The sequence below is a fragment of the Acinonyx jubatus genome, chromosome C2 (assembly GCF_027475565.1).
Source record: "Acinonyx jubatus isolate Ajub_Pintada_27869175 chromosome C2, VMU_Ajub_asm_v1.0, whole genome shotgun sequence".
Taxonomy (NCBI): domain Eukaryota; kingdom Metazoa; phylum Chordata; class Mammalia; order Carnivora; family Felidae; genus Acinonyx; species Acinonyx jubatus.
The window spans coordinates 46,777,740-46,798,457 of record NC_069384.1 but is presented as its reverse complement, the minus strand read 5'-3'; the positions used below and the strand labels follow the sequence as shown (position 1 = coordinate 46,798,457).

At 36.2% G+C, this 20,718-nt stretch overlaps 1 protein-coding gene across 3 annotated transcripts in view; it reads right to left on the bottom strand.

Annotated features, from left to right (window-relative positions):
• COL8A1 (collagen type VIII alpha 1 chain) overlaps positions 1-20,718 on the bottom strand; it is a 151,675-nt gene that overhangs the window by 48,221 nt on the left and 82,736 nt on the right. For 2 of the 3 annotated variants that reach the window (XM_053220731.1, XM_027077618.2), the window contains one exon: positions 7,138-7,257. The exons of the other annotated variant lie outside the window; for it this stretch is intronic. The gene's annotated coding sequence lies outside the window, so the exon portion shown is untranslated. The remainder of the gene's footprint in view (positions 1-7,137; positions 7,258-20,718) is intronic. 3 annotated transcript variants of the gene reach the window in all.

Below are 20,718 nucleotides of genomic sequence, written 5' to 3'. Positions count from 1 at the left end.
TTATGAGAATCTACTCCTCTTCCTATTTTATAGATGACAATAGAAACACATGTACTGTTCTATTTTCCTTAAAATCAAGGGTTACTATTTCTATTTCTTGGCCAGATATTGAACTTGGAAAAAGAGCCTTGATATTTACTTGTTCCAGAATGTATATAACGTATAGTAAGTATATAATTTGAAGATGAGAGGAATATGTTTTTAATAATAAAATTTTATTGTAAGCATATTTTTCATAAATGCATAAAATCAGGAGGCTTTTGACAGCCTGTCTTTTTTAACTCAAGGATTGAATGTCGCATTACTTTCTGGTCTATCAGAAACTGTGGAGGTAGCCAGTTTCTCATGATAATAGATTATTTGTATCAGAAAAGTGGCAAAGAGAAGCTCATTTCAATTATTTGACTCACTGAAGAAAGGAAGCTAAGTAACGAGTGAATGATCTGGTCTGCTGTCATTGGCTTTGTTATATTTTTTATTTTTGCTGTATAAGCATTCACTATGAATGTGCTTTTCACATATTATATGGATATTAGTCGATACTAGTATCTCTCCTTCCTTGTATACGAGTACCCACCACCAAACCAAAAACTCGGGTTTTAAAGTTCTCGTAGGATTTGGAATACCTAGCTGTTCCTAGGTAAGCTTCCAGAAATTCTTGGATTCTTTGTGATATTTTTCAGTGATTTCATTTTTTTTCCTGAGAAATTAATTTTTCTGCTCCTTAGTTTTCTCATCTACAAAATATTGGTATTGGATGAGATAATCTAGAAGTCTCCTTTCAGTTCTAATGGTCTGTGGATTTATGATTTAATGATTAAATGGCACACAAAGCACATTTCTGAGTTTTCTTTGTAGTAAAATTTTCGTGTTGTTTCCATGAAAGAAGTTATCAAACCAAATATTTCTCCCTGAATTTTTAATTGGGATGCTTAGAATAGCTCTACATTTCCCTTTTTAGGATCACTAAGACCTTATCCAGCTCAAAGAGGTGATTATACGATATATTCCCATATGGCATTTTATACATCTCCAGGCTAAGAACTAAAGGCCAGTTTGAAGCAGATGCCACTGAAAATGATGGATGGCCAATTTGTTTCAAGGTGGAAGAGGTGCATCTTATATGATGCTCTGCTTTTCTGATTGCTGCAATAACAACTTAGAGTTCATTTTATAACCTTGATCTTTACAGTTGCATTCACAGTGGAGGCTAAACCACTGTCTCAAGAAAATAGAGAAAACCTAACTCAGTTTTCACCTTTCTTGTCTAGAGAACTTGAATAGTCCACAGTTTGCTTTACCTTGAATCAAAGGAAGTGCAATAACCCCTGAAAGGAGAACCTATGAAATGTGTTATTATTTTGAAATTTTGTGATTGAGAAGAAAATTTGCATTTCACTCCTCTGATACGATTTTTGCCTGTCTTGATTGCAGTCAATTTTGGAGTGGATTACAAAAGTTTTTCTTTTTACTTATTATAAAAGCAATGCGTGTTTATTCTGGAATTATTACAGAAAAGTGTAAATAAAGACATAGAGATACCTAAAATTCTGCCACACACAGTTGGCTATTTCTTTTTTCTTTTTCTTTTCTTCTAGATAAGCAAGAACATTAAGAAATTGGCAACAAGTTCTACATTATATTTTGAAACCTTCTTTTAAAAATTAATATATAATTAGCTAAGTTACACAATTTTTAATCTCTACCTTCAAAGGTAACATATTACTATCTTTGTATTAAAAGTTATAAAATTCTTTAGTTTTCAGTTTTGTCATTTTCAGTGCCATTTTGATTTCAATCCCTTTCTGTTTGTTTCCATCCTCCTTTTTTTTAGAATGTATTTAAGATAGTTTCAACCCACTTTCCTCTAAATGGGTATAATATATAGAAGAAAGCATACCTCTGAAATTCATATCACATTGTTTTGGAGGCTTTGTTATTTTTTGTTTTGTTTTTAAAGTTTATGTATGTATGTATGTTTGTATGTATGCATGTATGTATTTTGAGAGAGAGAGCACAAGAGAGTGAGCGCAGGTGGGGGAGGGGCAGAGAGAGAGAGGGAGAGAAAGAGAATCCCAAGCAGGCTCCTCATTGCCATCGTGGAGACTGACTCTGCATGAACTCATGAACTCGTTAACTGACTGAGCCACTCAGGCGCCCCTGTTTTTTGTTTCTAACATGAAACCTTTGCATTATAAACAATAGACAAGCTTCAATACCTGCCAGCAGAGCCATAAACATTTCTGTTACAATATATAGGAACATATCGTAACATAAGTAAGGTAACAATTTTATTGCTGCCTTTAGAAAGTGAACAGTAACTCCTCCTTCATATCATCTTATTTATAAGTATGTATTTTTCAAAAACATGTTCACAAGCCTACCAACTTGTGTACTCTTTGAGGGCAGGGCTCTGGTCTTATTATCCGATACGCCTTCAATGTCTAAAACTGTTCCTGATCCATTGTGTTTGCTGGATAAACATTTGTGGGGTTGAAATGAATTACATGGAATCAATTCCAAATATTTTAATACTTTTGTGATAGGTTGCATTGTGATTTCAAATAGCATTGCAGTAAAAAGCAGCAATGGTTAAGAGTTTAGCTTCTGCTCCCTTTTGCTAATTTTCAAATCCCCAAATGAGATAATCTTGGTTTCACTCTCAGCATTGTGCTGAGTGCACATAATCAATGCCAAGTAGATGTTAACTTTCAGTGATTTGGGCTATTTTTTTACTGTAATATATACTTTTCTCCCTAATAAGAACCCGTTTTTTCCTGAGGACTTTCTGTTAGATTTTTCAAAATGGGAATAAGCTACTTCTTTAGGGATTATATATAAAATGTCTTAAAGAGTTGGTAAGGGGAATAAAATATACTATATTTTATACTAAATGTATATATAATTACTATTTTACATTGCCTATATCACCTAATACTCCAATGTCTCATTCACTCATAATGTTTAATGGGAACATATTTTAAAATAAAGTGTGTTACAGAGTCATAAATATAATTTATAGTTCTTTCCATGGTACTTTTACTCCAAGCCTTTCAAGCATCCAGCAAGTCTAACATGACCGTTTTCAATGAATGAGCAATTTGAGGCATCAACTAATGAAGTCTGGTTTTTCCCCTGTATGTGGAAGATATATGAAAATGACCAAATCATTGATGTGAATCTGCATTGCTCTAAATCTGGCAGAATATTTGGAAACTTGTCTCAACCACAACAAGACAGGTGCAAAAACAAGCCTAGTACTGTGAAAACTCTGAACAATGGAATTCTCTAGTCCAGCTCTGTCCAACAGAAACAATGCGAGCCATTCAAACATCAGAAACAATGAGAAACATGTATTACTTCACATTTTCTAGTAGCCACATTAAAAAATTTTAAAAGAAACAGGTGAGATTAATTTAATGTTTTATTTAACTCAAGATATCCCAAATATTATCATTTTAATGTGCACTCAATATAAAGAATATTGAGATTTTCCATTCTTTTTTTCTTTTTTCATTCAAAGTCTTAGAAATCCCACATGTATCTTACACTCATAATACATCCCAACTGGGATTAGCCACATTTCAAGCACTCAATCACCACCTGTGGCTCATGGCTACCATAGTGGGCAGTGCTGCTCTTGTAATTTCAGTTTTGGAGGCACCAGAGGGCGGCAGTGTGGTGCAGAGGTAAAAAGAGACAAAGACCAGCTTGGAATCATGTGTGCCTGTTCCTGGCTGTGACATTGGATATTGAAGTGACTGTGAACAAGTGATTTAGTGTCTCTGGGTCTCAAATTTCTACTTTCTGTAATGGAGGTTGTTAATAATTGCCATACTCCTCATAGGAGGCTGGGTGGAGATTAAATAAGATATTGTATGTGAAAGTGCTCTGTTAGATCATAAAGCACCATACATATGTAAGGCATTATTATTCCTGTTATTGTAGATTTACTCTCATGACTTGCCCAAGGCCACATTCCCAGTTGGTAGGAGAATCAAGGATAGAATCTGGGGCTTCTGATTTCCAGCCATCTGCTTCAACTAAAGGCTGTTTGTACCAAGCTAACTTTAAGAAACAAAACAAAACAAAACAAACCCCAAGCCTTTTTTATTAAAAAAAAAAAAAAAAAGGAAGAGGGTGTCAGTAAGAAGTAAATCCATATTAAATAGGGTCTTATTGACCACTGTTATAATGCTCTGAAGTTAAAATTAAACACACAGGATATTTATATACTTATAAATCAGAGTTACGACCGTTAAGGATTGGACTTTATTGCTGTCATATAACATAAACCCCCACATTCTTCAATGTTTCAAACAACTTCTAAATTGAACTGTGGTTTCCCCACTCGATTTATCTCCCAAATATAGTACAACCACAAGAAAGCCCTTCTGTAGTGGGCCTGATTAATAAAACAGATATGGATCAATTCAGCACGTTTTCCATGGATATTTTTGGTTACAGATGTAGCTCATTAATTCTCATGTGTGAGACACCTTGCTAGAGTGAATCCAAGAGACACATTAATCTCTAAACAAAAGTGTGAATAATTCAGTTCACTTCATACTATTAAAGTGCTTACTGTGTGTAAGGCACATCAGGTATTTCAATGAGTGAAAGGAGTTTATTTCTATGATAATTGTCACTTAGAGATATTTATTATTTAACTTGAAGAAAATATGGAAATTACCTACCAAAATGTCTATGACATATGATTCAGTAATCTATATTTTCAGAAAGTGAAAAGATGATCTGAAGGATAAATCCTGATTACTTAAAAATAATTTTAAGGGGCGCCTGGATGGCTTAGTCGGTTAGGCGTCCAACGTGATTTTGGCTCAGGTCATAATCTCACAGTTTCTACTGGGCTCTGAGCTGACCCTGCAGAGCCTGCTTGGGACTCTCTCTCTTTCTCTCTGCGCCCCTCCCCTGCTCGTGCTCTCTCTGTCTCTCTCAAAATAAGCAAACTTAAACAAATTAAAAAAAAAAAACAGACACAAAAATATTTTTAAAAGTGACATTCTTTACCTTTGAAGGGCACACAGCAGATTAGCTCTCACTATTTCCATTTTTCTAACTGGAAGTCAATCGTGGTTTTCATATTTACACTTTTTTGGTTATTTTCTACATTCCTTTCAAATGAATTTCTTCATAGAACTTTAAAACCACACAAAATATTTAGAGCTTTATACTATGTGAAATTAGGCACAAACCAAGTTCATTTTCACTAAGAAGAGACACATTCAGAAAGTTCTTTATTCTTTTTTCTGTCAAAATTCCTTCTTAAAAATGAGTTTCAACTGGTTATTTTTATTAGAAAACTATCATATATAAGCTTCAAGTCTGCTGACTTGATGACTGTGCTGAATAAATGTAATTTCTATTTTCATTTGCTGAATCATTGCTGTTGACGATTGAATGAAATCATTTTTTGCGTAACCTTTACATTTTATTGCTTTTGCACCCTAGTTTAAAAACAAAGCTTAATTTTTAAAAAGTTCAATAAAGTGTATTTTTGATATTTCCACTATAACTTTACAAGCAATTCCTCTCCTCTGCCCTATAATAACCACCTCCTGCATTTTTATGATTTAGTTTAACATTATTATTGTAATTTTTTACTGGGTGAGCCCATCAATGTCCTTGGCAGCAAGATTTTGTTACAAGAAATCCAGAAGCTGAGACTGTAGTTGATTGCAACAATTATAAAATTTCTCTGGATTGAGTTCAGAGCCTTACCCTGACATTATGAATGTAACAGAGTCATACCTCCTTCATCAGCTTTTCCAAAATACACGATTGGTTTCAGTCCTATAAGCTGTTGCTTAAACGAACATATATTTTTTATTCAATGGTTTTGCATTATAAATATTTCATTTGATTAACATCTGGCTTTGATGGAATCCAGCAAAAATAATTAGAGGTACCTGTAGTAAAAATATGATACCTAAGGAAAATCATTAATGTACTTGCATTTCTCAAAAATTCTGAATGAATTCATTCTAGACAGGATGTGGTCATGTGGCATTAAGGCCAGATGCTGTGCTTTTTCTTTTTGTTCAAGTACACCTTGAGCACAATGTAAGAATCTGAGGAATCTCAACTATTTACTCTTTAAATGACTAAACAAAATTAAATAGACTATGAAAAGTCATTGTACTATTGAATATTAGGAAATAATGAGTTGGGTGTCCAAAAGTCACACTTAAGACCAGGCAATGGTAATAAGCATAGGATGGCTGGGGATACTATGAGATAATGTCTACTCTTCAGAAATGAATGGTATTTTTCTTTCCAACTGAAGTTCAAAAGCTAATGATGTGCTTTATATTTTAATTGCTTCTACTAAGTGATGAATTAAGGAATAAGAAGTACTGGCATGCTGTTGTTTTTAAATTGTGGATATATCAATAGTGAATATGAATAAAACTGTACTTGATATATCACGCTCTGTTTCATAGATCCTAGATTGTTGTTAGGAAAATTTAGTATATGTCACTTCAGTCATCTGAAAGGAATCATTTATTCATTACAGCTCATAACTTAAAACTATAAAGTATCAGCCAGAAAAAAAAAAAACACAAAAACAAACTTGGCCCAATTAAGAGTAATTCGATAATGGTAGGAAAGCACATACAGACATGATGGGAGATGATAAGATTATTTTAATTTTCCCATTTGCACTGGAATTATTTATTTTACAAATCTCCAGATCTTTTCTTACTTAAAACCCTCTGCTGAATCATGAAAAGAAGCTTAAGTTAGCAATTTTCCTCTGCAAAATCTAGCTGCTAGCATCTGGTGAACACTTGGATACCCAGTCAGGTCCTATGGAAATAATTATTTTAAGACTGTATTCAACATGCCTGGGCTTAAAAATCAGCTAGAATCAGACTCTGCACATGTATTTTACCCTGGGGGATTTTAAAGGCTGGCATTAGTAGCCGTGGTCTCAAGGCTCTTGCAGCAGTGAAGACGGGGATGGGACACAGGACCTGCAGGCAGGCCGGATACACCCCAGTTCTGCCAACCGCCCCTGTGTTCCCGGACAGCAACATCCTTCCGTCTGCACTTGGCCCATGGACCACCCAGGGACGGGCCACTGCACTGCCCTCCATTGCTTCTCACACTTACATTGAGACTTGGCCGGCCTGAGGAACCGAGAACCAGTGTCCTTTCTTGTGCCTTCCTATGGCACTCCTGGGGCTGATTTCTGTCTCTTTACTAGATGCTGCTTCACTTCCTGAACAGCTTCTGAGGTAGAGAAAAGAGGATGCTTTTACTCAAATGGGAGACAACAAGAAGCTGAATCATTATCAAAGTATATTGTTTTGGGATCAAAGGTGAAATTATATAATAGGGATGTATAAATACACACTTCAATAAAAAATTGCTATTATTTACCAGAATGTAAGTGAACTGTTAGGAGATATTAGGGATCCTTGTATACAGACTAGAAGAGAATGATTTTTTGTGTTTCTATGTATGCAAATATGCACTTATTTATTTTAACACATACAGTATATAGAATTTTTGTCCAGATAAGCAATCTATTGTATATTTTTATTGTTTTTCATGGTTATATTATGTGTTAAGTTCTCATTAATTTAATTCCCATTGATACACATTTGAGATAATTTAGAAAGGATTTGGCATTTGCTATAGAGGAAGAAAATTTATGAGGAAGTAATGCCTGAGGGAGAAAAGTTAGATTTACTTAAGAAAATTAAACTTTTCCAGCAACACATTTCTATCTAATTTGCATAGAACAGTATTTGAGTTAGAAATTATTCTTTGTTATTTATCAAGTCAGATCTGATAGAGCTTTAATTTGGCAACACTTTTGGGTTTCCATCTGACCTTTTGCTGTAATTTAATTAGCTGAATATACTTTAGAAATCATCTGTAATTTCAACTTTTCAAATCATGTGGGACTTCTCTCCACTTAAAATCAATTTTCAGATATTTAACCCTGTGTTTTGGATAATAGGTACTCTTTATTTTATTTTGGTATATTTCATAAGGACTTGGTTAGGAAATATTCTCTACACTTGTTGCTCAAATAAGATTTAAACAGGAGCAACTTCAGACATTTAGATCAGTAATAAGATTGGTTCGTCAAGAAATAAGTGCAGAACTGGGTATCCAATTCAAAATTTCTGCAATGTGATATAAATGATATATTCTGGAGTAGTAATATTCAGTAAAACTTTCTGTGATAATGGAAATGTTACATATTTCACTACTCAAGATGGTAGCCACTAGGCACATATGGCTGTTGAGTTCTTGAAAGGAGGCTAGTATGATTGAGGAACTGAATGTTTAGTTTTATTTCACTTTAATATTATTTAAATGTGTACTTGTGGCTAGTGAAGAATATAGATCTAGAGTTTTTCTGTATTCTCTATTTAACATGAAATGAAGAAGTACCTGAATGTCTTCTAGCTGTTGAATGTCTATAAAACATGTGTCCCCAAAACACAAGTCTTGGGCTCTGATGTATGCGCACAGGCCTGATGGCTGGATATAACAACATTCTGAACTTTGGTTCAACTGGTGGATATTCAGACATAAATAAAGGCTGGGTTAGCCATATGTGATTTGAGAATGCTTTGTCTCTAGAAGGCCATGGGATCTCAAATTATCTCTAATAATAAAGTTCAATGATGGTAAATGGACTCAAGGGCTTGACTTTTCTAGTTCATTCCTTGTATGGTGTGATTGGCAGTTAATAAAGAGAAATATGAGGGGGATTCTGCACAAACAGCGGCTTCCATGAAAATGAAACTCTTCACAATCAGATTGGGTAGGAGGAAAAGGCTGATACACACTTCTGCACCTTTGCCCAAAGTATTCTTTAATACATATTCATTGAGCACTGCTATGTGCAGGGCACAGTGCTTTGTGTTGGAAACAAAATGTTGAAAAAAATAAAATAAAACACAGCCCCCTCCCCTCATGGTGGCTAACTGTATTAGATAATAAGATTTCTTCCAAGGTCCTCTTCCAAAATTCATTTTTTTCCAGGATATGGTGAAAATAAAATAGGAGACAGATACACAGAAGAGATAGAAATGCTGATCACTGTTACATGTGTATCATACATCTTACTCGTTTTATTTCTCTCTGCAGCTTTCACAGCCCTGCACCCAGTGAGATGACAAAATCAGTTTTTGAAATGCAATACTGGAGGCAGAGAAAATAACCCAAAAGACCTCAATGGCATTTTTAGAACGTGAGATGAGTATTGTCATTTAGCATTTACTGAGAGTTTACAACATATGTTTAATATGAGTTCTTTCCTATTAGCCGGAAGAATGTCCTTTACTAGTTTTTTGTTGCTGTTATGGGATGACACTTTTTTCTTTGCCAGTTGAAACACTGTAAGAAAGAGTGCTACAATTACCATTTAAAAATGAATCAAATTCTGGGGGACCTGGAGCTCAGTTGGTTAAGCATCTGACTTCAGCTCAGGTCATGATCTCACAGTTTGTGGGTTCAAGCCCCATGTCAGGCTCTGTGCTGACAGCTTAGAGCCTGGAGCCTGCTTCAGATTCTGTGTTTCCTTCTCTCTTTGCCCCTCCCCTGCTTGCACTCTCTCTCTCTTTCAAAAATAAATATACATTAAAAAAATAATAATAAATAAAAATTAATGAAATTATTCAATATTTAAACATGATTGCAAGACCTGAAAAGGACGATTAGCTCCATAGGCCTAAAGTAGATCATTGTATTTTAGTTCATTTTGAAAAACTGAGCCAGAAATGTGGCAAAGTATTAAGTAAGAACAATTTAGTTAGACTTCTCTTTTTTTCTTTTTTTCTTTTGCCTCTACAGCAATTATGTAATTAAATGTATGGTTCAACCTGCATTTTTAGATGAATTTTCAAATGTGTCACTGATGGAAATTTAAGGATGAAAAGGATTAAAAAATTAAGTGAATTTGACTACAATACATAATACTCAAAGTATCTAAAAACCTTAAAATCATTTCTCCAAATATATTATTTGATAATGTCCCTGATTTTGTGGACAGGCACGTTGAAAATAATTTAAAAAAATGGCTCACAAAACAATGCAAAACTCACAAAGAAAAAAAAGAGATAAAGTTATATAAATACTGAAAAACCAGTTGCATGTTAAAAATCATGAACAAAATTAAAAGGTAAAGCGGAGTTTGCTTTATTCTTTGAACAGTTCCAGCCTTTATGGAGGATTGAAAACATGGCCACAAGTTCTTTGATCCTCTTCTGTGTTTCCTCCCATTGAATCTGGGAGGATTTGTGTCTGCTTTGACCAATGGTGCACAGTGGAGATGTCACTATGTAACTTCTGAGCTTGGGTCATAAAAAGGCCACAAAGTTGCTTCCTTGTTTCTAAAATACTGCCTTCTAGAGTCCTGAGCCTCCAAGTAAGAAGTGAGATTACCCTGAGACCACTGTGCAGGAGCAGACACATGTTGGTGGGCCAGGTGGCAATGTTGGAAGAGCTTAGACTTTCTTCTATTCTTGCCAGCTCACTAAACATGTGAGTAAAGCCTTTTGGGGTCCTTTAGAGCAGCCAATCTGCCAGGCAAGTGAGGAGTAAGAGCAGAAAAAGCAACCAGCCCAGACCCATACAATTATGTGATAAAATAAAATGTTTGTTGTTTTAAGCCACTACATTATGAGGTGGCTTGTTATGCAGCAACAGATGAGTGGAGCATACCCTCCTGAATGTATGATGTTTTTACAATGAAAATTTAAAATTTGAAAGTGAAATACATTCTGGAAAGTTATTTGCAAAAATTGATAAAGACAGTCTTTTTTTTTTTTAAGACCATGTTAATAGTTGTCTTATATACAGAGCTCTTACAAATCACCAAGAAAGGGGTGGCTGGGTGACTCAGTCAGTTAAGTGGCCGACTTTGGCTCAGCTCATGATCTCATGGTTCAAGGGTTCAAACCCTGCGTCAGGCTCTGTGCTGACAGCTCAGAGCCTGGAGCCTGCTTTGGAGTCTATGTCTCCCTCTCTCTTTGTCCCTCCTCCAATCACGCTCTGCCTCTCTCTCTCAAAAATAAACATTAAAAAAAATTTTAAAAATCACCAAGAAAAACGTAGTAACACCATGTAGGAAAATGGGCGATTAAGTGAACATAAAATTCACAAAAGAAAAATGAAAAGACTAAAACATATGCAAAAAATGTTCAATTTCATTAGTAAGTAAAGGAAATGTGAATTAAACAATAGAGTTAAAAGTTTGGTTATCAAATTGGCAAAGGTAAAAAATTATATTTAATGTTGGTTTGGGTTAAGTGAGGGTACAGATGGCACAAATCTTTTGGAAAATAAATTGATATTACAAGAGTAGGGTTTTGAAAATATCCTATTATTTGGAGTGCCTGAGTAGCTCAGTTGGTTAAGTGTCTGACTCTTTAGCTCCATGATCTCATGGTTCATGAGATGGAGTCCTGTGTTGGGATCTGCACTGACAGCCCAGAGCCTGCTTGGGATTCTCTCTCTCTCTCTCTCTCTCTCTCTCTGCCCCTACCCCATACACACTCTCTCTCTCTAAAAATAAATAAACAAATATTAAAAAAATCATATTCTTTGATACAGCTAAGAATCTAGGAATTCAGTGACAAAGTAATGAGAAATGAGGTATAATAATATATAAAATGTTTATCACAGTTTTATTTTTTAGGAGTAAAAATAGAAACAAGCTAAGTGTCAATCAGTACCATAAAATAAACTATATGCATATTTTATATTACAGAATGTTATTTAAAATTTAGAATACAATTTCAAAGATAATTTGTTAATTCTGTTTCCATAGGGAAACCATAGTATAATAGGAAAAACCAGGGCTTTAAGTCACATAGACCAAGGTTTGAATCCTGGATTTGCCATTTACTTTTGCTGGATATTTGGAAATTTTACTTATCTCTCTGAGTTTCCATTTTCATATATGAAAAATGGGGCTAAGTAACTATTGCATTGGCGGTAGTGATAATTAAAAGAGATTACATATATAAAAATAAGCATAATAGTGTCTCAGTAAGTGTTGTTTCTTTTCTTATAATCCAAGGACACTATCTGAGCTCCATATCCAAATTCACATCATTTTCCAATCTCTTCCACTCTAGCTCCCTCTATATTTCCCTTTGTACCATCGTCCAATCCTTACACCTTAGAGATATCTCAAACACAAAAGCAAACACAAATGAGTCCATTTTCTTGCATACAATTCTTCAATGGTTCCAACTGCATTAAAAATCTATCTACTTTTGGGGCACCTGGTGGCTCAGTCGGTTAAGCGTCTGACTTCGGCTCAGGTCATGATCTGGCAGTTTGTGAGTTCCAGTTGGGCTCTGTGCTGACAGCTCAGAGCCTGGAGCCTGTTTAGGATTCTGTGTCTCCCACTCCATCTGCCCCTCCCCCGCTCAAGCTCTGTCTCTCTCAAAAATAAACATTAAAAAAGTGTATCTACTCTTGCCCCACTCTCCACACAGCAGCTGGGTGAACTTTGAAACAGTGAATCAGATTGTGGTATGCTCCTGCTTACCCCCCCACCCCCATCCCTTGTACTTGATAGCTCTTCATAGTACTTAGAACAGACCTAACCTTGTTCTTTGGTTTCTGTGCCCCATATGATTCCTACTTTGCCTACCCTCCCTCCCCCGATTCTACCCCTTCTTCCCCTTGCCCCTTATTCTCCAGCCACACTGGCCTTCCCCCAATGGAAAACACCATGCTGATCCCCACCTTCAGGCCTTTTCTGTTCTGCCTGGAATGCTCTTCTCAAGAATAGTGCATGGTTGAGGTTTTCACCATTTAAATCTCAGTGTGAATATCATTTCCTCAGAGAGGTTTCTCTTGACCATCCAGTCCAAAGTCAGTCACTCATCTTCATGTATCCCTAATCTAATCCTCTTTAATTGCACAGTAGCAGCTATATCTTCCTGGCTTAATTATATATTTTATTCATTTATAATCTGCCTCCACACCAATGCTTCCTCTCCCCCCACCTCTCCTTGAGAGCAGGGAACTTGTTTCATTTGTTTACTGTAGCATCCCTTGAAATGAGAACTGGTCTGACACATGGTAGGTGTTCCATACATTGGATGCACTGGAAATACTTCCTGTACTTCTGAAACATAGCTTAGCAGTGCAACAGAAACAGCATTTGACACTTAAAAAAAAACGCAGAAATTTTAAATTATATGGGCATTTTTTAAAGCTTTGATGGTTCTGATTAAAGTTAAGTACATTGCTCCAATTTTGAATAAAGAAAAAAACCACAAACAAAATCATAACAGTGTAAAATTATTTCAGGAGTGTGATGAGAGCTCCCCTGTCAAACCAGATGCTTTTCAAAGTATACCACCACTCAACAGGCTCCTTGCTTTGAAATGAAAAATACACACCTCCCACCAGTATTTTTCCTGCTGCAGAACATGTGATTTATTTACTGGATAGGGAACAAGTATTAGTAAAAGACTCCCCTTTCGGCACTGAAAGTGTTGAAAACAGGATTTCTGTTTTGAGGCTGGTTTAACACAAACCTCTAGAATGAGGACATGTCCTAATTACCCCGCTGGGTGGATGGGAGTTAAAGCTGTTCCTCTTGTCAGTCACTCTGGGGATTGCAAGCCCTTAGCAGTTGGGCCTCAATGTCCAGGGATGATCACAAGACTCTATAGTAGTGAGATCCATTTCTATAAAATCCATGAGAAAAATCTGAATTGCTATTTATAGATACGCCATACCATTTCAGAAATTATATAACATTCAGACACTCAGGCGCAAGTTTGGAGAAGTGTTTCAACATAGTCTGTCCTCACCAGTTTTGAATTTCCTCCACAAAGCAGGCTGGCCACATTCTTATGATTCTTGAAGAGAAAGGAAATACATGTTTATTAAACATGTCCTTTGGGCTAGTCTTGCTAATTGTGTTATCTGTACAGTTTCACTTAATCCTTATGACTGTGTAACAAATGAGTAAAGGCAAGAAGAAGACAGAATCTATTCTTTCACACAATGGGGAACAAAATTGGTGAATCAGGAATCAGCAAGATGAAGGAACAACCTATTCTTATCCCATTGACATTATCCCAGGGTTTAGTTTCAAGTTTTTCAACACAATATTCCACTTTACTCATTTAGGCAGTTGTACGGAGCATGGTAAATGTTCATTGATTAATAATACTATTAAATTGAGCATCTGAGTCATTTAAAAATGGTGGGATTTTGAAAAAGACAATTGGGTGAGGCAATCTGAGGTTTCTGGAAGCTGTTTTTATCTTCTCACAGAGTAGTACATCTGATTTGGTTTCATTAATAATGTTTGGAGAACTGAAGGACCCATTTCCTTTTCTCTCCCCATCCAAAGAACGACTTTATGCTTCAGTTGATTTTTACAAAAACTTAAGATAAAACTAGGATTGAGAATTCTATTTCTACTAAAACAGGATCAATTCTTTTTTTTTTTTTTTTGAGAGAGAGGGCGTGAGTGGGGGAGGGGCAGAGAGAGAGAGAGGGAGAGACAGAACCCCAAGCAGGCTCCATACTGAGCCTGACTCAGGGCTTGATCCCAAGACCCTGGAATCGTGCCTGAGCCGAAAGTAAGAGTCAGAAATTTAACCAATGGAGCCACCCAGGGGCCCCTAAAACAGGATCAATTCTTAATTATCAACAAAGTCCTGATAAATTAGAAGAGAGAAAATACAATCTCCTTGAGGTTGTTCTAAGTCAGTATTAAAGGTCTGGCCTGCTGGATCACTGGCCTTCTTTTAAGTACATTATGGTTGTAGAGACATTAATTTTCCTTTATTTTAAGATACACATTATGTCACACAGTTCAAAAATGCTAAATCTAAATGATCTGGTAGAGGAAAAGACTGGAAAGATCTAAACAGCTAAAGTATATCTGAAATCTTTGGATTCCGTTAGTTTGGAATCAGGAAAGTAGAAGTGAGAAATTAACACTTTAAGGTGTGAAAAATTTGAGAAATAGTGACTTTAGTTCAGAGAACTGGAGAGCTGAAGTTTCATGAGTTGAAACCTAAAATTAGGCCCTCATCGTGCAACTTAAGAGGTGATAATTGACAGAAAATAGTCTGATATTTTCATTCTAGGTGCATCTTGTTGATACTTTTGCAACAGACAGAAATATATCAAATATTTCCCAGAAGTTCCTCATCTTTGCCCAGAGATTATAGCTCTCTTCAAATATTTGGCATTGTGGAGCACTACTTAAACTGAACCAAAAAATGCAAAGTAAATGGATTCCTTTGGGCTAACTTTATTATGACATCATTGGATTTAATCATATTTCCATTTGCATTATAATGTATTCATATACTTATCTATGCAATTAATTGAGTAATTGATAAATTAAATATACCTCATCTAAGATGACCTACAAAGCTATTTGTTTTGGGCAAGTTTTTTTTTTTTTTTTTTTTTAATGCTTTGGGTGAGTAAAATTTGACTTGGCTTTACCTCCAGTTAAAAGGTGATTTATTCTTATGTAAGACTAATGGATGATACCAATTCAGTAGCAGCGAACTAATTAAAATGATGCCTTAAAATAATCATTTGATGTACCTTTTAAGTATATGTGAAAAAACTCAAGTGTATCTTTTTAGTCACTTGTCTTATGGAATAACTATGACCCAAATCATGGTAGGAGGAAGCAGGAAGGAAAAATACATGCTGTGTGTGTTTGGGATATGATCAAGGTTCTGAAACACTCCAGAACCTTCATAGGAAAAGCAGGATGAGAACCAGACTCTCTCAGGACATCAGGACATGGCTGAGCTCCATTTCTGGTGGAAAGCTACTTACTTCAATGTTCTAGATGATAGGTTATTTTTGCACTTGAATGTGATGGTTCCCTTAACCCTATAACAATCAAACTATATTGTTCATAATCTAAGGTCAAATTTGGTTTCCAAGGGGGGAGGCTCTCAAAAACTTGCTCTAAAGTAAGCCATAACTCAGTAAGTATAGTAATAGCTATTAATTATTGAGGATGTCTTATGAGTCAGGCTCTGTGCTAAGTATATTTTACTTATATATTACATCATTTAATCTTCACCATGAGCCTAGATTAAAGCAATCTTCTTATATTTAAGATTGTTCAAACTTTAAATGCACTCATTACACACACACACACACACACACACACACACACATACACACACATTTTGAAGATAGATTATGTTTTGCTCTCTTCTCCCTCCCTAGCCCACAACAAGTGTGTCTAAAAATAATTGGTGCCTAGAAAATATTTGTTGAATTAAATGAAATGTCATTTCCTGTGCTTCCCCTGAGGGAAGGATTTTCATCAATCATTTTGTCCTTTGATGTAACTTTGAGACTCTTAGGAATGAATAGACATTGGAAAAAAATTTTTTTAATGTGTATTTATTTTTGAGAGAGAGAGAGAGACAGAGTGTGAGCAAGGGAGGAACAGACAGAGAAGGAGACACAGAATCTGAAACAGGCTCCAGAATCTGAGGTGTCAGCACAGAGCCCAATGCGGGGCTCGAACCCACAAACCGTGAGTTAATGACCTGAGCCAAAGTCGAACACTTAACTGACTGAGCCACCCCTAGACATTGGAAAATTTTAACCCAATACTAAGAAACGTGGATTGACTCATCTCTGTCCTCTTGGGTCAGTAAGGAAGACTGATTTAAAAAAAAAGTTGGGGGTGCTGTGCAGGGATTGGTAAGAAGGAACAATTATTAATTCTGGTGAATATGACTTTGGTTCTTTCTGGGCTGTAAACAAAGAAATAAGGCAAAGACACTACAAACTTGATAGTCTTGCATGGAGTGTCAAACATAACAACCTCCTGGGGCGGCGGGCACTGACAGATGATGCTCTGAGTTGAGAACCCCAGCAAAGTTGGGCTTATACACCAAGAGAAAAGAAGGCCATAGTGGAGGACAATCTCCCAAATAATTGCTATCTTGCTTTCTGTGCCTTTCAGACAGTGAATTATCAGATTTTCCAGTTGTAGACTGGACCTTTGTCCACACTGCTCAGTTTCTAATGGTTCCTGGCACCCATTATGACTTTAGGGTGCTGCATATGGGAGGACATTGGGATGACACAGAATTTTTTTTTTATTTTTAAAAGTTTTCCCAAACAAGAGATCCTAAGGGGGATTCTATGAGTGAAATGTTGCAAGGACCACAAAGTACCAGAGACATCACTACAAGCATGAAACCTACAGACATCACAATGACTCTAAACCCATATCTTTCAATAATAACACTGAATATAAATGGACTAAATGCTCCAACCAAAAGACACAGGGTATCAGAATGATAAAAAAACAAGACCCATCTATTTGCTGTCTACAAGAGACTCATTTTAGACCTGAGGACACCTTCAGATTGAAAGTGAGGGGATGGAGAACTATCTATCATGCTACTGGAAGTCAAAAGAAAGTTGGAGTAGCCATACTTATATCAGACAAACTAGACTTTAAATTAAAGGCTGAAGATGAAGAAGGGCATTATATAATAATTACAGGGTCTATCCATCAGGAAGAGCTAACAATTATAAATGTCTATGTGCCGAATATGGGAGCCCCCAAATATATAAAACAATCACAAACATAAGCAACCTTATTGATAAGAATGTGGTAATTGCAGGGGACTTTAATACCCCATCTACAACAATGGATAGATCATCTAGACACAGGATCAATAAAGAAACAAGGGCCCTGAATGACACATTGTGTCAGATGGACTGGACAGATATATTTAGAACTCTGCATCCCAAAGCAACAGAATATACTTTATTTTTATTTTTTAATGTGTATTTATTTCTGAGAGAGAGAGAGAGAGAGAGGAAGAGAGAGAGGGAGACACAAAATCCAAAGCAGGCTCCAGGCTCTGAGCTGTCTGCACAGAGTCTGATGCCAGCCTCGAACTCACAAACTGTGAGATCACGACCTGAGCTGAAGTCAGAGCTTCGCTGACTGAGACACCCAGGTGACTCTACACAGCCTCTTTGAATTGAGTCCTCTCTCTCCAACTTCGATTAATCCATGAAGTTTTAAATATATTATTATTTTTTGGAGCGTCTAGTCATACCAGGAGCCATCACTGTCAAGCACAGTCACACAGTGTCCACCTGAGTGTGTATATGCAGCATTGTGCGAAGCAAATTAAACAGACTTCATGCCTTGCCTCCAGGAGCTCACAATAAAAACCAGACAATAGATGTGGTTAACACAATGGGACAAACAGATGCACAGCTGTATAAACAGAGAAGTACAACAAATTAGAGAATTTGGGTATGAATTGTGAGTGCAAGTGCTGTTCATGAGCTGGAAATAAGTACTGCAAATGGCCGAGAGAGTGCTGGAGTCCGCGGGAGGGCAAGGAAGGAGAGGGTGACAGTGATGGAATCATCTGTTCATCTGGAATAGAATCATCTGTTTCTTTCAGTTAGGAGGCAAAGAAGTTTTCTTTTGGAGTGTGGGGAAAGGTTTTCTCCTGCAGAGGTGTTTATCTGAGGGCACATGTATTGCTACTTAAGCCTAGTTTCTTCTAAGAGATTTGGTTGTGACCAGCGTAAAGAAGAAAAATAAAAATCTATTAAGCAGGGCATGGACTGCCAGAGAGATTTCATAAGCCTTCTCTTCCCTGGAAACCAGATCAAAAAGAAAACAAAAGCCAGAATGTATTATAATTCTACATTCCACTTATAACCAACTATCATACGCCAATTGATTTTCTGAGGAAATGATTACTTTGGGTGAGTTTTTTGTTTTCTAAGGAACCACATTTCTTACCATTGTCTAGCATTTACTGTCTTTGACATCTTTTTTTTTTTTTAATATGAAATTGATTGGCAAATTGGTTTCCATACAACACCCAGTGCTCGTCCCAACAGGTGCCCTCCTCAATGCCCATCACTCACTTTCCCCTCCCTCCCACCTCCCATCAACCCTTAAACATTGTCAGGAGTTTATCTGGACTTACTGAATTCAGCTGAAAGCGAATTCCAGGCAGGTTTCTACCTCAACCACCCTGGGCTGATAGGTATCTCTCGTCTCTTAAATATATCCAGACAGGGAATTTGAAAACTTCCCTTGGAATCTTTTCCAGGGTTCATAAAACTGTCAATGCCAATAAGATCTTTCCATCTAACTTAAGTTCCTTTGGTTGTAATTTAAATTCATTTCCTCCTCTTCTTTCCTCATTAGGGAGGAGAGTACCACCTCTCTCCCAACCCCCACCCCACCCGCCCATAGCCATTCCTCCAAATACAGCTGTTAAACACACACCTCAGGCTTCCTTCCTGGACACAAAGGAGTTCTGTCCCAGAGGTCATCTACCTATAACTTTTTTTTTTTACATTGGTTACTGCCTTTTTCTCAAGGTAAGATAATCTGCTATGATCCCTTAACATTGTGAATTTCCATTGTTGATTTTGCAAGGTTCGTTCTACAAGTATTGACGTGTTAAGATGTCTCATTTCTGAAGTTCCAATAAGATCTTATGTATTAGGTCATAAAAATCTAAAAGAACATTGGAATTTATGTTGCATGCTTTCTTGGAAAGGGTGAGATGATAGTCTCAATGTATTAATGGCCATGTCTTAGCCCTTCCCACCTCAGGCAAGCAATTTACGGCTAGATATCACAATGTGGAAATCCCTTGCTTTTCACAACTATGAAGTGAGGACAGGAACAAGATAATTTCAAAGTTTTAATCACTTTTAATGTTAAAAAATTCTGAGTATATTCTAAGTAGTTCTTTTGTCAACAAAGAATGCTATTTCCTCTTAACTACCATTCTTTTTACTCACAATGGCCAGTGTGTGTCATCCTCTTATGGATCTCTCAAGTAACAACCTCTAAGTTCTATTCAAAAAAATTTGATTAAGGTATTACTTACATATCTTAATACAAGCCTTCTTGGGTACCTACTTCTGCTTATATGATACACTAATGTCAAAGGATACAAGTTTTTGCTTATGATAAACCATTTTTCAGTTTATTATGACCTAAATATTTTTACAACATCATTGATACTATAGATGAATGTTTTGTTGTTTTGTTTTGTTTTGTTTTTTTAAATAGCTTTTAGTCCACTGGAAAGGAGTCTGTCTCTATCTTTATCCACCTGGTTATATTCCCCACATTGTATGCCCTGTGGTCTTTTAAAGTCCAAAATGAGCATTTTGAGAATGTGATGACACATAGAGTTCCCTTTAAAAGATAATTCATTTATTTCAAATGCTTCAGTAGTATGGAATTAAAAAAAATATATTATTGAAAGAATTCTCAAAAGTAGGACATTGAAAAAATTCCATGGCAGAAATATTTTCGGGGTGGATCTCTTTCTCCAGTTATAATATATTGAGTGATCAATTTTCACTTCATTTCCTTTTAAACTTTTACTGAACTTTGAATTAAACATCAACAGGCACATCAGGTTAGCCACACCACCTCCCTCAGTTAAAGAACCCAGTGTCTGCTGAAATGTGCTCAGGGATTTTATACTAAAGGTGGTATTTTCTTCTGCTTTTTTGTCTTTTCATGCATAGCCTGGCCTTCCCTTGTCCCTTCTCTGGCAGCTTTACCTTATTTCACATCATTTTCTATGTGACTTGAAAAATGTTCTTCATCAAATCTAATGGCTAATTCAACAGGGGAAGTCTGAATTTAATCATATTCCAGATATCAAATCAAATTGTATGAAT